Source organism: Hibiscus syriacus, unplaced genomic scaffold (genome assembly GCF_006381635.1).
Source record: "Hibiscus syriacus cultivar Baekdansim isolate YM2019G1 unplaced genomic scaffold, ASM638163v2 tig00111758_pilon, whole genome shotgun sequence".
Classification (NCBI taxonomy): domain Eukaryota; kingdom Viridiplantae; phylum Streptophyta; class Magnoliopsida; order Malvales; family Malvaceae; genus Hibiscus; species Hibiscus syriacus.
In genome coordinates, this window is record NW_024063170.1 from 386,781 (window position 1) to 404,814 (window position 18,034).

At 34.1% G+C, this 18,034-nt stretch overlaps 1 pseudogene; it reads left to right on the top strand.

Annotated features, from left to right (window-relative positions):
- The first annotated feature begins 9,892 nt into the window (after nucleotides 1-9,892).
- LOC120169325 lies at nucleotides 9,893-15,716 on the top strand (annotated as a pseudogene).
- The last annotated feature ends 2,318 nt before the right edge of the window (nucleotides 15,717-18,034 follow it).

An 18,034-nucleotide genomic window follows, 5' to 3' on the forward strand; every position in this document is an offset into this window, starting at 1 on the left:
TTTGTTATAATTTGGTATTGTCAGACTACGATAAATCTAGCAATCCGAACTATCCGAAAGGAAAGGACAAAGCTCGTGACTAAGACTATTGTATAAAAGTTCTGTAGTGAGGCAAATGTGAGTACATTTATTTATTTAATTATTTTGATCGAGGACGACTTGTGATAAGTCAACCTCATTCCAATTTACAGTATGATTTATAAAGTTTATAAAAATATTTTTATAATATTCTATATCAGTTTTATGAATGATTTAGGGTATGAACTACACAAGTATGGTATTTTTATGATGGATTTATTCTGATGGATTTATTATGATACATCATCCCATTGTGTGTTATAGTGAGAACTGTTGGTACACTTGACATGCCATTAGTTGAGTATTATAAGCTTTGATACATTCTTGTATCAATGTTATCATATCAACTTTGGTACATTTGTATTTCAATGTTATCATATCAGCTTTGATACATTTGTGTATCAATGTCTAACACCCCTGGTGCTTATTTAGGTTATGATGGCACTGAAGTGCATCATCTCTCATTATCAGTTACGATTTGTATCGTGTTGTGCATAGTGCGAACCTTACTCACGTATCTTATGTTCTCATAAATATGAATTGGACTATGAAAATGAGTATGCAAGTTGTGAATGATTTCTAGTTGACAAAAAGCATGATATGCTTATTTTATCAGATATGATTTATCAGAATTTTCAAGAGTTCATGATTTAAAACGAAATTTCAGGTCTTAGTGAAGAAATCGACTTGGATAAGTTGGTTTGCCAATTTAATGTTTTAAGTTGAATTATTTTATTGATGTTTATGATATTTTCAGATTTTTCTCAACTTAGATTATTACTGCCTCACTAAGTTATATTTAGCGTGTGATGATTTTCATGCATAGGTTCTAATAAGGATAAATACGATCAGTAAGGAGCTATCGGAGCATCGTTTTGGAAAGACATACATATCATCAGTATCAATAAGACATATGTGATGTTTCTTTTGACTTATAGTGGTATGTATAATTATGTTAATAGTTTCTATTTATCGTATTTATTTTAAATAATTTGTAATAGTAAACTAGAATTATACCCGAGCTCCAAACCCTTTTTAAGTGGGGGTGAAAGCGACGCCTTCGTGAGAATTTATTCTCCGTGTGGAACTAGCAAGTAACCTTCAAGATTCATATACCTTATGTCTTCGTGTGAATTTATTTACCTTGCGGGCATAAGGGAATGTTTCCTCTCGAGTTTAACTTAGTCCAATAAGCTTGTAATGGGCTTAGGACTAAGGGTCTGGCAAGCTCAAGGGGAGCACCAGCAAGGAGAACTCGGGGACCTTTTTAGAATCTAAACTGGGAGACTACGGGGAATTAGAGCCCACCCCAAAGCCTCATTTCAAACCCTAGGCTATTTTGAGATTATTTCCTGCTTTATTTTCTGTTAAAAGCATGTGAACTAGAAATGTATGCGGTTAGGACTTGTTCGAAATCAACTTAGGGGATAAAGATCATGTCCGGGTAGAAATAATAAACATGTGGGGTAGGATTTTTTATTTTCATTATTGTTTTGATTTACCTCACTAATTCTTTTCATTTTTTGTTCTCTTTCACTTTATTTTCAACATTTGCATCATTCAAAAGAGGTGTTGATCCACCAAAAACATGTTCGTTAAACGTAAATAATCTGTATTAATGGAAAAAGGGGTTATAATACAAGAGATGAAAAGCTCAGAAGTCCAGCTATGATCAGAAAAGACTCGGAATGAACCAGATTTACGCGAGCACACCAAAAGTCAACTTTTTGAGTTGGCAAAAATTTGCAAGGGCATACAAGAAAAAGATTATTGACCTGGAGAATCCTTTCGAAGACAACGAGAACAAGATGGCGAAACTCTAACTGAGTTGGATGCCATTGTTGACAAATTCAAGAAACAAGAAAATAAACTTCAGATAGCTCTTAACGATTGAGGGCTTCAATGGCGTTTTCGTTAGGGAACAGACTCAACAGATAATGAAAACCAGAGATATAGTCATTTGAGACTTCTAGGGACAAGTGCAAAAAACAGCTCGTCACTTGCACGGTTTAGCCAGAGGAGCCAGAACGGTTCGACAGGGTATTCAACCGGTGACAGAAGATGAATCAATCTGTCAGAAGCTGTTCGGGGTCTAAAAGAATATACTTTTACAATGTTTTTTGTCTCTTAAGAAATAACACTTTTGTCCCTAATAAGGATTATTTATAATAATAGACACATTTTTGGATCAATGTCTCGAACATTGCATGCATCATGAATTCCTACATACTTCACATTATTTTTCTCTTTTTTATCACATTCACATGTCTCATAAAAAATGGGAACTTTGCCAACAATTTTTTGACACTCACATAGTGTCGCCATACCCGGTGAACCCATGAAGCCCCATACCCCAGGTAGTATGATGAGAACGCTCATTGCGAATATCATGGTGGTGCCCTAGGGTACACTATCGAGAACTGCTTCGCATTCAGAAGAATCATGCAGAAAATGCGTAACCAAATAAGGAAGAATATAATTTCATTTCATCATTTGCAGTATCTTGTTTGAATTCGTTTTTGAACTTTCTCATATTTTAGTGTAACTTGTTTTTGAACTTTCCTTTTTATATGAACATTTGAATAAATTTATGCTACTTTAAAGATTGTGAACAATGAATCAAATTTGCAAACTTGAAATTCTTTGAATATCAACCGAATTAAAAACTCTGTAAATGATTGGAGTTATAGATCTTTGACAAAGTAGAAGGATTAAACGATGATCTTTGAACTTACCTAAGAAGATACGCTCAAACACCGTACCCTTCTCTGGAAAATAACCAATATAGCATTTTCCTCTCATAAGGGAATGAAAAAAAGGCTTGGTATTTAGAGTGCATAGGTGCGGACAACATGGGGCTCTTTTCCATATGACATTACTATATTTTTTGTTTAAGACGTTTAATGATGATCATTATCTTTACAGATAGAATAGTCGAGTAGGTGAATCTAGTTTAAGTCAGCTGCTTGGAAATTGAACTCTAAGGATGAGATTTCTTGACTTTCAAAAGCACCTAGACAATAATAGGTTCTTCTTGACAAACTTAAGAAATTAGATCCGTATACCTAGATTATAATATTATATGTATACAATAAAGCTTGAGCTGTCCCTCTAAAGCAATTGGTTAAACACCCTGACATTATGGAGAAGATTCAGCTAGCCTGATAAAGGTGATTATAATATACAATAAAGCCTGAGTTATCCTCTAGAGCAATTGGTTAAATGCCCCGACTTTATGGATAATATTCAGCTAGCCTGATAAAGGTGATTATAATATCTATAGAATGATATTGAGCTGTCCCTAGGCATGTAAATGAATTGAATGTTCGACGAACCATTCATGACCCGTGTGGCAAGAAGTTTGTTTATGTTCGTCTATTTATTAAATGAACGAACATGACCAAGATTTTGCTTTCGTTTAATTAAATGAACGAACACGAACAAAGGGCTCGTTCGTTCATTTACGTTCATGAGTGTTCGATTATATGTTCATTTATGTTCATTCATTTATATTCGAACAGAGGGCAAGTTGAATATGTTACGAAGATTATTGAAGTTGTTTTGATTTTAAGAAGATTGTTTTGTTGAATAAATTAACTTTAAGACTTTATTATGTTCATATAGCTTATATATGATTTATGCATGTTTTTGTCGTATTTGAACAAATTAACTTTAAAGTTGCAGGTTATATTAATGAATTTTAAGTTGTTATTCTTGTTGTTTACTTCTTTTTGCATTCATTTGTTGTGCTCGAATAAGTTTGTTTTTTGTGTTTGTGTTGTTTGTTTATGTTTGTTTATTGTGTTAATTTATGTTCATTTATTATTATGTTCGTTCACGTTCTTTTATGTTCGTTTATCATTTAAATGAACGAACATGAACAAGCTATATTCCTTAATGAATGAACATGAACAAATTTTTTTTTGTTCGTTTATATTCGTGTTTGTTTGTGCTCATTTATTTATTAAATGAACGAACATGAACACACCTCCGTTCGTTGCGTTCGGTTCATTTACAGCCCTAGTTGTCCCTCTAGAGAAATTGGATAAATGCCCCGGCTTTATGGATTCAGCTAGCCAGACAATGACAAATTAAATAAGGAGTTTTGATGAAGATTGACTAAGGAAGTTAAGGAACACTTGTTATAGTCAACTTCACACGTGCACTCAAGAATTTTATTTTTAGACCGATATTTCTACACTACCTTTGTTAGAGGAGCCTACGAAGCTTAAACAAATGGAAGATTTCAGAGGAATAAAATAGAAGGTCTTATAATTGATCATGCTAGTTACGTCATTTTGTCCGCATCCAATTAAAATTCCAAGCCAAGAAAAGACACGTTGCAATGACCAAAAAATGATATTCTTTGATGGCTGAAACCTTAGAAAATAGGAGGTCAACCTAATGCGAACTCATCTATTTCAACATTTGTCAAAGAACTATAACTCTAAAAGCATGAAAGAGTTATTGATTCTTTTGATATTCTTTGAACTCATGTTTATGATTTGATTCGATTATGAGCCTGAATTAAGGAGAAATGTTTTTCAGAATTCTTCCCTCTTAAAATCAGAGAAAGGAAAAAACATTTTCAAACAGAACAGTCTCAAATGTGAAAAGACTGCAACCCGAGAAGAAAATGGGCCATGATCGATTCCAAGGATCAGATTGGCAGACAAAAATGAGACTCCATCCAAGACTAATTCATATTGCATGCATCTTAGACATACTTAAGAGAATTACATTTATCATTTTTCATATACATAATTTTTTGTAGCTTTTAGAGTCAAGTTTCGACTTTAAGACTAAAGATACTCGATTCAAAAGTACCTTCAAGAAAGATCGATGAGGGTTGTTTAACTCAACAGGGATAAGCTACACCTCATATTGAATCAACTTCAGACGGGTTCGAAAGCCAGTTCAGATCAATTCCAGTTCAGCTTAACTCAACGACGAGTGGCTAGTCTCCAGTAAACATTTTTCAAGCCAGATTTCAATTCCACGACGGATGATATTCGGCTGACAGAATTTACCACATGGCTTTCCTGTGAAGGGGAGTCATCCAAAATCATATAACTTGGTTCAGACCCACTTAGGAGAACCACCTGAAGAATTATGACTGGCTTAGACCCGTGAAGGGAAGCCATTTTTTTAAAAGAACTATTGACAGCATAACTCAAGGCAAGAAGGGTTATCTATTAACAAAGACCTTCGAGTTCAATTACACTCAGCTCAAAGGCACATCATCTGCAGCATAGCTCAAGGCAAGAAGGGCTATCTGCCAACAAAGACCTTTGAGTTCGATTATACTTAGCTCAAAGACACATCATTTGCAGCATAGCTCAAGGCAAGAAGGGATATCTGCCAAAGAACTTCGAGTTCGATTACACTCAACTTAAAGGCACATCATTTGCAGCATAGCTCAAGGCAAGAAGGGTTATCTGCCAAAGACCTTTGAGTTCGATTACATTCAACTCAAAGGCACATCATTTACAGCATAACTCAAGGCTAGAAGGGTTATCTGTCAACAAAGACCTTCGAGTTTGATTCCACTCAGCTCAAAGGCACATCATTTACAGTATAACTCAAGGTTAGAAGGGTTATCTGTCAACAAAGACCTTCGAGTTTGATTACACTTAGCTCAAAGGCACATCATTTGTAGCATAGCTCAAGGCAAGAAGGGTTATCAGCCAACGAAAGACCTTCGAGTTCAATTACACTCAGCTCAAAGGCACATCATTTGCAGCATATCTTAAGGCTAGAAGGGCTATCTGCCAAAAAATGACCTTCGAGTTCGATTACACTCAGCTCAAAGGCACATCCAATTTACAACATAACTCAAGGCGAGAAGGGTTATCTATCATCAAAGACCTTCGAATTCAATTACATTCAGCTCAGAGGCAAATCAAATTAACAGGATAGCTCAAGGCAAAAAGGGCTAACTGTCAACAAAATTGTCGAGTTCAATTCCATTCAGCTCGATGACACATCAATCACACTACTTTCCGGTTGGAGTCGAGGTATTCAAGTCAAGGAGAAGACCTAGGTTAGTCGTACCTTAGTGAACATAAATCGTTTTCTGACAGCACAACTTAAGTCAAGAAAAACTATCTGTCAACAAAGATTTCTGAGTTCCATATCGAGAGACTATCAATCACATGGTAGAGTCAAGGAACTATTTTCCAGTCGAATTTTTTAACTAAGATCTTTAAATCGAGAAGAAGACCGAAGTTGACTACAATTTGGCAATAAGAAGTCACATTCCAATTCAAATTCTGAACTGCGACTTTAATTCCATATCATTTCAAGATGGACTCAACTTCATGACGAATGAGTCATTAACAACTCAATTCGACAGGGAGTTATCCTTAATTGAAATATCAGAGTCAATTTTCAACTCCACCAAACGAAAATTTGTGTCTTTTTATCTTTGTCCTATTTTTCGTTCCTGAAAAAGGACAAAGAGGGGCAATTGTCGACACATATTTTCGTCCGACTATGTTTCCATATTAATTTATGTTATGTGTTATTGTATATAATGTACCAGTATTATGTTACATAATATATACACATTATAGGCTATAATTACATAGCATATATATATTGTTATATTAATTTATTATTTACATGGTTAGGCATTTACATTTACTTTCACATTGTGTCAGGCCCAAAACCCAAGTCTGACGCACGACCCAACAACACAGTAGGAGCAGCCCGAACCAGCAATAAGAAGACCCGCGAACCGGGTCTAAATCCGAGCACCCGAATCGGTTAGGGTTTTTGAAACCCTAACCTCATCCCTTGTCCAACACTACAAGGGAGAACCCAAGCGCCACATACTTCTCAACCAAACGCGTCAACCGCCACTCTTCTCAACCACCAGCAAATGTGGATACATGAGGCTCAACCACAACCAACAAACAACAGATGTTGAATCATATTAGGGGTCTAAAAATAGTATTTGCTTTTTATATAAATAAATGTAACATTTACATTTTAGGGGGGATTAGATACGAAATACTACGAGTAAATACACGATATTACACTCGAAATACCGAGAGGAAAACAAAGAGAAAAGTAGTGAAATCAAAGCGTTTTTGTACCATTTCGAAGATGAGTAGGTAAAGTTCTTACCTTTTTTGGTCTTCACTTTCATGTGCTATATTTCGTGTGCTTTCCCCTATTTTTTGACTTAAAAATCGATCGTCGATGAACAAAAAATGGGGCGTTTTTGGGATCTTCTCTCTTAGATCTAGCCCCCTAAGACATTTTTTGAAAGCAACAAGCACATATTTTGAGAGAAAATACGAAGAGCTTTCGAAAATAAAAAAAATTGCGTCGCCGGCGAGGCGTCGGGACGGCCGGAATCTGGAAATCACAGTGGTGTTCATCGTGTTCATGAAGAACACATGAACACCGAGAGAGAATAGCTTGAATGAGGGGGTTGATTTGGTTTTCAAAATGAAAATGGGTCGGAGTGTTTTAATTTTGGCTTTATACCACAACCCGACCGACCCAATAACCCGACCTAGTCATTTTAAGACCCGCGTGTTTTCATCTAAAACTGGGATAATTCCCATTTGGTCCCTCTTTCTTTGTAAATCTTTAATTTGCCCCCTTTCAATTTAATCCTTTATTTTATTTTATTTTATTTTTATCTTATTACTCATTATTTGTTTTATTTTTTATATGTTATTATATATATATATATATTATTAATGTTATTATTATTATTATTTTATATATATATATATATATATATATATATATATATATATATATATATATATATATATATCTTTATTAAATCCTTGATTCTGAACACTCCTAGTTGTGTCAAACGTATAGCCATGCTCACCAGCTATTTGCACCTAGGGCCATTATTATTATTTCATGCAATGTGTATTAAATAAAATATATATATTTTTTCGGTGTATTTTATAACATATATACATATTTTATTGTTGTGCATTGTGCATTGTGCATTTCTTTTTCGTGCATTGTGTATATTTTATTATTATTGGTGTATGTTTTTTCTTTTTTAATTTTACTATGTTTTTTATTTTATTTATTCTTTGTTCTTTTTATTATTTTTATTATTTTTTTATTTTTTTCGATTGACTTTTTTTTAATATTTATTTATTTATTTTTCATTACTTTATTTTTTTATGTTTTTCTTTAATTTATTTAATATTTATTTATTATTATTATCGTTGTTATTTTTCTAACAATTTCAACTTTTTTTAGAGAAATTCCAACCAATCGAAGGTAAGTAATTTTTAATTTTTCGCAATTAAAGACAATCGATAAATTAATTGATACCGAAAGGGCGATTCAAGGGTGTTAATCCTTCCTTGACCGTAACCGACTCCCAAACCCGACATATTTCTGGTAAAACACAGATCATGTAAGATGGTGTCCGATCCACCTAAATATCGTTTTAAAATGATCGGTGGCGACTCTAACCCAATTATTTAAGTCGATGCCCAATTCCGGGCCCAACCGAAAGATGGCCGTGACAGTGACCACCAACTAACAAATTAAAAAATAAATATCGTGATGGATTTTGTAATAGAACCAAAACAATCGCAAAGATATGCAAAAAAACGTACCAAAAATCATGATGATCGCGCCACAAGAGCAGAGAAAAAAATCATGTCACAAGAACATATAATCTTATTTAAAAGTAAAAAGAGTCAAGCAAAAAAGATAAAAGACATAATATAAAAAAAAGAATTAATAGTAATAAAAATAAAAGAGAAAAAAGAGGATAACACATGTGCTTTTATTATTTAAATTTAAATTAAATTATTTTTATAAATGGACTAGGATTTTTTTTTACAAGGTGGCAGTAAAACGAAGAAGAAATTGTTTTCTAGACATCAGACTCAATATTAATATCAATTGAATATTTGATATCATTCACTTGTATATATTTTAATCATTAATTTCAAACAGCCAAAATTGAAAAATAAAATAATAATCAAATGCGACTTTATCATCACATTTTACTTGTAAATTATTGTGGAATGCATCTGATCTGAAATTATTTATCAAAGACTGAATTTTTAGATTCTTGAAGATCGATTGAGTTTAAGATTCAAGTCTGAATCAATCGTGAGAACATCGAGAAGTTGATAGAATGCAGGAAAGAATTAAGGAGCGAACGACGACGGGTTAGTCCTGTTATTGACTCAACTCAAAGATTGGGTCTCACATGGACCCTTAGTATTTGCATTGAAAATGAAATCTGAATTTTCAAATTCATGTTTCTAAAAATAGCATTGAAGAACTTTTTATAATATTGGCTGATTAAAAAAATAGTGCCAAAAGAGAAGATATTATATTGCTTGAAAAATCACACACACACACACACCAATCTAAGATAACATAAAAGAGAGTGGATCCATTTTACAGCTCCAGATTTCCTGGACAGAGAAAACAATTCTAAGGGAAGACGTCAAAGTTACTTTTCTAAAGCTATTTCCTTTTTCATTCCTTCGGTTTCACTGTTTGCTCTAAATGTTGAATCTTGAACTTTGTGTTGCATCTAATCCTCACTTTTTGTATCGGTGATCCTATCTTTTTTTCATTATTATCTACGCTGTTGCATTAAATGTGATTCAGATTAGTACCATCCACATAATTTCCATTTATTAATGGGATAATTTATTATCTTTAATGGGTGTTTGATATAATCCAAAATCAATGGTGGATTTTTTACATCTAATGTCTTCTGCAAAAATATATGTAAGGCAATACTGACCATGCATTTGTACAAATATATAATTAGACGAGCCGTTTTATGCTATGTTTAATGGGTGTTGGCATACGGTGGGATTCATGGGGTTGATTCGTCCAGAAAAGTACTGCATATCATCCTTGGATTTGGACAGTAGGGAATCATGAAATAGAATACATTCCTTATATGGTGAGTGGTGACTAATTCATTCAACAAGCATTACTTTTATAATCATTGTTTTTCATTGCGTTTAACATTGAGAAATTCTAAAATGCATGTGCAGAATGACCTTGTTCCATTTAAATCATATCTCCATCGATATCCTACACCTCATTTGGCTTCTAAGAGCAGCAACCCTATGTGGTATGCTATTAGGCGTGCATCTGCACATATAATTGTGCTATCAAGCTACTCTCCATTTGGTATCTTCTTCTCTTCCACAGTTCCTTTCACTGAAGTACTTGCATTCGACATCCACGTCCGATGCATAAATGGACTTAGGTTGAACGATACGGAAAAAAGCTTGAATAACCGAGTTTGAATAACATTGTTGTTTTCTGTGTAATAGTGAAAAAGACACCTCAGTACATATGGCTTAACGAAGAATTAGAGAAGGTTGACGGGGAGATAATCCCATGGCTCATTGTTCTTATGCATGTTCCAATGTAAAATAATAATGAAGAACATTTCATGGAGGGCGAAAGTATGCGAGTGGTGTTCGAAGAATGGTTCATCAACCATAAAGTTGATGTAATCTTTGCCGGTCATGTCCATGCTTATGAAAGATCTGTATGCTTCTTTTCCATAACTTTTTCACTTAGCTTTGTTGAATCATGTATCCATACTCAAGTGTTATGCATCTACGGGACAAATGCTCATATGTTTTCCCTATGAACTTTCAGTATCGAATCTCGAATATAAGGTACAATGTATCAAGTTGTGAATGTTACCCTGTACCAGAATAATCAGCCCCCATTTACATCACTGTTGGAGATGGTGGAAACTCAAGGTTTGTAACACCCCAATTTAGGGGCTAAATTTTGGAAATTTAAAAAGTATAGAATTCAAGTGATATTTTGGAAGAAATTGAGGATTAAATTGTAAAATTTTAAAGTTTTCAAACCATTTTAGAAAGTGTAGGAAATTCAGTGACCCAGTATGTTTCTGCATAATATTTTTCCCATTTTCTCTTCCCCTCAACCCACTTTGAACTCCGATCTATGCACCGTTTGGCCACCGTTCGACGAACCGAAACCACCATCGTGTTCGTTGTCGACCGATGAACAAAACCCCTCAAACCTTTCGTTGTGAATCAACGTCGTTCGTCGTAAATTTCAATCGGAAGTATCGTCAGTTTTAACTCAATATCCGTTGGTTTTCCGTCGATTCACGTCGATCCGGCCACCCGTTTTCGACACCTCCCGCACCATCGTGTTCCTTGCATCGTTCCGAGTCCACCGTTGTCCTCCGTGTCTCCGTCGTCACCGGCGCGTGGAGGGGTGAGGAAGTCAAAGTTTCCGACGTTTCAGAATCGAGCTCTCCGCCGTTCAAAATTGTGAACCGAACTTGGTATGTGTCTCAAAATGCATTAAAATATTTTTAGAAAATTTTCTGGGATTTTTCGGGGCACCCAGGCCATCGCATGCGCTGTCCCTGCGTGTGGGGATCTTCCAGCGCAAGTGGGCAGTAAAAAAACCGGTTTGACCGGTCCGACCCGACCCGACGTCCCGACCCTACCTGTTGACCGCCGTTGAATGCGTTGACCGCCGTTGACCGACCGTTGACTTTTTCCGGGTACACCTATCCTGAAAGTTTTTGACGTTGTGAGTCTGTTTTTGGGGTCCGTTTCGTCAAATTCGAACCCAATAAGTTGTTTTTCACTGATTTATCTCCTGATTCGATTCGTTTTCTGGAATTAAACCCCGTTTTTATGAAATTTCTATTGTTATATATTTGAGGAATTATTGGAAGTTAAATTAAAGATCGAGGGTGTTTGAATGGAATTTATATGGTCGATCAGTATGGCACGGAAATCAAAGTAATACATTACTACCTCTTTATGCTTTATGGAACATGTTGATAATAGATAAATGCATGGATATATATATATATATATATATATATGATTGGTCTATTATGCCTGTTTGATTATAGATGGATTTGAACCGAATATGATTTAAGTGATAAATTATGAAAATACACTTATGTTATAAAAAGACAAGAATTGACCCTAGAAGTTGGATAAGAGGTTTGTTAAGGAATAATTTACAGTTTAGAGATTATCCGGAAAAATGATTAACCCTAGGATCTCCAAATTATATTATCCTTGTTAAGAGTTTAACACCGAAATTATCTGGTTACAAATTACGAAAATGTCCTTGAGAGGTAAAAATAGTCTGTTGACTCTAAATGAGAAAGTAACCTGAGAATTTGTACTTAAACAGATAAATTACTGATTTAATTGTTGAGATCCTACTTTTGTATGGAAAATTCTTGATAATTCGTTAGTAACATCTGAAAAGACTTTTAACCTGGAAATCTACGAGTTATGAGTAAATACCTGAAGAATAATTCATCGAGGGTGTTCTTCTATTAGAATTGTTCGAAGGGAAGGGAATAGATGATAAGTCTGAATTAAATAATAAGATCGGACAGAAAGAAATGATTTAAATACATTGGATCTGTAAAATGACCAAAATACCCCTGTAATAGAAATGACTCAAAAATATCACCAAGCCCAGGAATAAATGGATATCCTCAAGCTTTGCAATGAATGGAAAAACATTGAGCACCAAAATGACCAAAATGTCCTTATGGACTAGACTAAGTAAATGTCTTGGATTAATTAAGAAATCCAAATAAACATAGGTGTTGTACTACCCTTAAAAGTTATGGAACACAACTTAAGCGAGTAGATCAACCCTAATGCTATGGTAATACCTGAATGACATAGATATCACTTGAATACGTGTTTGTCTTCTCAAGTTTGGATTGATGATAATTCTGGAAGTACTTAGCTGAGCTTAACTTTAGAGCACATTCGGTACTAAGAAGTAGATATTCGTTAGTCAAAAAAACCATGAATACCAGATTGATTAAATTGAACTAAGTAACCTCAATGACTGAGAATTAAGTAAGTGATTGGGATAAGTCTGGAAACTTGGATAAACCTACATGATATATCATTCCTATGGGTTATGAACCATAAATTCAGTACGTCAACATTTCCTAATATAGTTGAATCGTGGAAAGGAGATAAAGACCAATAGAATACCTTTTCGTCTCCTTAAGATCTATTCGGTGATGATTCTGAAGGTGATCAATGGACAAGAATTGTTAGTATTAAAGAGTGAATACCTTGGAAGGAATTTGAATGAACTTGTCGACATGCATTAGTCTGGGAGTTGTGTAACTCGAGTTGTTTGATAATCCGATCGATCGACATAAATTGTAAATATCTTAAATCTTCGTTTCTACATTTTCATCTCAAATCACTTCGGTCATGTCTGAACACGCAAGTAACGTAGAAGGAAAAGATTCTGAATACCCCATTTGGTTCAATTGGGCTGGAATCCTATGAATTCAAAGTATATTCCTGAATACCCCTGATTATTTGGGTAATGAAATCACTCTCAGTAAATATGAATCTAGAATTATTTTGTATAAAGGTTCTTGAACACTTTCCTGATGCACATGAATCATAGCGGAATTCTAAAGTATCAACCTTAAATGTATGATTATCGGTTAGTAATCGATTCTCTTCAATAGGATCTCATTCCTGGAATCTGATCAAATTGCATAAGTTTCCTGTTATCCATCCTGATGACTAAAAAATGTCTCTGAGAAATACTTAGATCCTCTAGTGTGTTCCATATGTACTACATGACAATTTTATATGTTTTGAAATGAGTTTTAAGGCAAGTATTGATTTACTGGTTTATGAACTATGACAACATGGCAAGTGATTTACGATTATGGTTTTTTATCGAAAAATATGAATTGTTTCTGATTTATGGAATCATGGAAACTACTGGTTTATGGACCATGGTTTTATGTTTCACTGGTTATACTCGAACTGTTTTACTGGGATATTATATGGGTAGACTGGAGGTACAGCTCTGATCAAGCTGTAAATTTCTTACGGGCCTAAGGGGATCATTAGGTAGGCTCTCAGGCCCCAAGGTACTCCCTTAGGTTAATCATTTGACTATTTATGGTGTACATGTGGAAATTGGTTATATGATTTATTTCATTGTCACAGTTATGACATATTATTGGATCACGATCCAGGTATTACGATTTACGGCTAAACTGATTTCTACTGGATTTTTTAATATGGATAGGATTTTGAAGTATGAAGGCACTGCTCCGATCCAACTGGTAAGACCTTACGGACCTAAGGATACCCTTGGGTAGGCCCATAAGCCCCAAGGCATATCCTTAGGTTGGTTTCCTTTGCTGTGTGCTTAGGGTAACCCTACGTATCTAAGGATACCCTTGGGTAGGCCCATAGGCCCCAAGGAATATCCTTAGGTTGGCTCCCTTTTGTTATGTGCTTAGGGTAAGCCCTACGGACGCAGTTCTGGGGAACTGCATAATGGAGTTTGGTTGGGGGTTCAACTATGGTTTTAAAATATTTATATCTTTTCACTGGTTTTGTTTTGGAACACACTAGACATCCTAGTCGATCTCCTGAAAATGTCATACTACGAATGCTTCTCATGACCTAAGATCTTCATGGCTTCTACTTGATGAACTACCAGTGGAACCCCATATTATTCCAAAAATTTGTATACGTATGATTCAATAAGGAAATTATATGGCTTTCCATTTATCAGCTTGTCTTGCAACAGCATCTGATAGTTATGTATTACTGAGCTTTCCGAAGCTCACTCTATTACTCACCATTGCAGGTTAAAAGAATTGTACTAGTGCAACTATCGATTTCAGTAAGGGAGTTCTTCCGGCGTTGCATGTAGAGTATGGTACATGTGATTAGGGGGCATATATGTTGTATTTTGTTTTATATATATATGAGTCTGAAAATCTGTTTTATTTCTGAATATTGGTAAAGTCTTCTTTTGTATTTATAAATGATTTTATGAGTTTACATGTTTCAATAAAAGTTTTAAATTTTCTGTTATTTTACAGTGGGTCGCTCCGGTGGCCCTAATGTGACACCCCGGATCGGATCGGGCTATCTGCATCGGTCTGAGGGGGTTACAAGGTTTCTCAGGAAGGTAGGTTAAGATTCAAAGCCTTATATTTCTTGACGTACAAGGTACGGCATAGCATGTGATGCTTATCCGGATATAGATATGGGAAAAATTGAACTTACCTGTGTTCACTATTTTCGAGCAATTAATCTTTAAGATATCGAATTTCTTATTGGGCTTTAGCAAAATGTTTTCTTTGGTGTTGTAGATTCAGAGATCCCCAACCAAATTACTCAGCATTCCGGGAAGCGAGTTATGGCCATTCGACACTGGAGATCATGAACAGAACACATGCATTCTATCACTGGAACTGCAATGATGAAGGGAAAAAAGGTGCCAACTGACTCATTTGTATTGCACAATCAGTTCTGGTGAGCATACCGTTTCTTGCTCTAGTTTGCCATCGGCATCTTTTACGGTATTTGACTAGTATTTATGCATGTGAATTTAGTGTCGAACATAGGTGGGATCTTCGAATATAAAATGAAAAGCCCCAGCACTTAGTATCCCTATAATCTCACAGCATAGACGTAAGGGAAAAAAGATATCCTTTGAAACAGTCATATATGCTATTGGATTCAAAGCATATTTTAGAGTCATTTGCTTGCAGGACAAGTAATGTGCAACAAAGAAAAGTGAGGAAGCATGATTTGAGTGTGCTGGGACGGATTGCCTCTGAATGAAAAAGATGATAGGAAGATATATATATTGTAATGCTTGATCAAATCTCTGTAAAAAGAGATGAAAATGTCAACAGTGATTCAAAAATAAAATAAAATTTGGCAAAGTTGCAGAATACTCCTCCATCTGCTTCTGGAAAACTCACAACCAAGGAACAAATGGAGATTAAGCTTGCAGACAGTGAAACTGAAGGCCAAGCTGATAACAGAGCTAGTCACCATTGCCTTCAACGTTATCTGCTTGGTCCATGACAGCACTGGCATCTTCTTGAAAGCAACCTCCATTAGGACTTCATTCGTTGGTCTGTGATCATCAAGGGCCAATGCTTTTCGATCGTCATAAAGCCCTGTTTATCTGTATGCGTTCAATATCTTTCGATTTAAATGTAAACTTGATCGTTTTAGATGACTCATCATCCATCATTGCAAAACTGAAACAATAATAAAAAGGGTAAATACATCGTTCCTCGTTGAACTTTATTATCTCTCCTATTTTACTCACTGTACTTTCAATTTTTCTAATTTACTCACTGAATTTTCGAATTGCTCCTATTTTTTTCACTCTTAATTATTTTATTATTATTTTTGTGCAAGTGACATTTATTATTATTTAATATAAAAATTATTTAAAATATAAAATAAAAACAGAAAGTGGACGTCCAATGTTCGTCAGTGTTGGACACCATTGTCGACGGTCGTAGATGGTGGACGTTCGATCTCATATTTCATAAGTTGCTTAGTCTCGACTCCCTGAGCCCAAATTCGACCTCTATTTTGTCTGAACTTGCTCCAAAGTCAAGTGAGGAAGCTGAAATATTTCAGCAAAGATTCATGGATTTTAGGACATTATAGGGGTGAAACAACCACCAGATTCGGACTCAGAGGGGTCGAGGTGAACTGACTCATAAAATTTGGGATCGAACGACTGTCCATTTTGAAGGTCGACAAAGGTCTTCAGTTGGCGGAGATTATTTTAAGTCTTTTTAAATTTAATAATAATAAAATATTATTTTATTATTTATTTTAAAGTATTTTTATATTTAATAGTAATAATATATTACTTTATTATTTATGTTTATATTTTATAATAATAAAAATACCACATCATATAAAAATAATAATAAAATAATTCATAATTATCAAAACAGAAACAATTCGAAAGTTTAATGAGTAAATTTTAAAAACTTAAAATTATAGTGAATAGAATAAGGAAAAAGATAAAGTTCAACGAGGAAAGATTTAATTTACCTTAATAAAAATGGAATTAAATTTTGAGAGATTTAATCATATCAACAAAGCTTTGCATGGCTGATCACAACATCTCATCATACGGTCAATGGGGATGAAATCATTTTCAAGGCAATGAAAATCAGCATTTTGAAAATTCTAACTTGAAATCATTGAAAATCAAATCTCATTTCTCAAGTGAAAAATAGATTTAGTGACGTGGTATAAAATAATTGGATAAGATCATATCCCAAAGAAAACAAAGATCTATCTCTAAACTAATATCATTTTTATTAATAAAAAATAATTTAATCAAATAATAGATGGAGTAAGATATTAGTTATTACAAAAAAAAAACAATTAAAATTTTATATGGTAAGTCGGTAATTACACAAATTACCCTGCTTGTTACCAATAAAAACAAGGATAAACTACGCATTTAGTATCTAAACTATTAGTTTTAGTTCATTTTAGTATCTAAATTTTTAATTTTTTAAAAAGCATACATAAAGTTTAGTTTTTATTTCGTTTTAGTACCATGTTAAAAATTTAACGTTAAGTTATGAATCAATTTGAAGGTTTAGTTACTAAAACAGACCAAAATTGATAAATTAGATACTAAAAGGGTTAAATTTTTAATGGTGGTAGTACTAAAATGAAATAAAAACTAAAAATTAGGTGTAATTTTTTTAAAAAATTAAAAGTTTAAATACTAAAACATATCAAAATTGATAATTTAAGTACTAAATGCATAATTTATCTTAAAAATAAATACCGTTCGGCATTTATGTGGTAACTATACAAATTACCATATTTGTCACCATAAAAAACAAATACCTTCAGCGGTTTATAGGGTAATTACATAAATTATCATATTCGTCACCATAAAAGACTACTATCATATTTGTGCGAATAATATGGTAATTTTTAATTTTTGGCATTTAAAATCACCATATCTGTCACCATTAAAAACTTTAATTATACAAATATTATAATTTATTTACTTTAATACCGTCCAGCAAGGGCGGAAACAGGCCTGGGCTATTGCCATGCTCAAATTTTTTTATTACAACCCAACTCAAATGAGATATAAA